Below are 879 nucleotides of genomic sequence, written 5' to 3'. Positions count from 1 at the left end.
GTCGTCTATGGCAGAACACCCTACATCCCTCTCAACGCGCAGTTGGGCCTTCCCCATCAGACTACGTCACCAATTGACTCTGCCCAACGACTTTGTTACGCCCACCTCGATGCTCAGCGCAACCTTCTCATGGCTCATGTGCGTGTGAGAGTGGCCAATGCAGCATCACCACCACTTCCCACCTTCCGGTCTGGTGACTTGGTCCTCGTTCGCCGCACCGTCCGCACGACTGGCCCTGCCACGAAGCTCATGCCCCGATACTGCGGCCCTTACCGTGTCGTTGAACGGCTCGGCCCCGTGACATACCGCCTCGGAGACCTCCCCGAGCATGGACGATGCGGTGTGCACCACATTTTCACGGAGCATGTGTAAACATGAAGCAATATGTCAACAGCGCCAGCATTGACTCCGACTTAGATACCGGGTCATCACCACTACTGTCGTCGCCAGCTGCCTCACTGCCTTCCCCACGAAATGCCGCCCCATAAGTGGAGCACCTGCAGCAGCTCACTGAAACTCCCCCCCCCCCCCCCGGTGGAAAGAAGGTGGTGTAAGGAAAGGAAGTGCAAAAGGAGAGAATTTGCCATCGAGTTTGCGGACTTGCTCCCACATTTTCTTTGCTGTGACGGAACTGTTTATTGAAGACACATAACCTTGCCAAGATCTTTTTTCAGCATCACGTCGAATATTTCGAGCCTTAGCCCTTGCCTTTTTATATTTAATTAGATTTTCCTGTGCAGGGTATCGACGAAAAATTCCCCAGGCTTTGTTCTGCTTCTTTTTGGCCTCTCTACATTCTTTTGTATTCCATGTCTTTACATTCCTTCGTACAATTCCCGAAGTCTGGAGGATGGCTAAATGAGCAGCAGCAATGATACA

Source organism: Amblyomma maculatum, chromosome 1 (assembly GCF_055883805.1).
Source record: "Amblyomma maculatum isolate TAMU_Amacu chromosome 1, ASM5588380v1, whole genome shotgun sequence".
Classification (NCBI taxonomy): Eukaryota; Metazoa; Arthropoda; class Arachnida; order Ixodida; family Ixodidae; genus Amblyomma; species Amblyomma maculatum.
Note: the sequence above shows the minus strand (reverse complement) of the source record.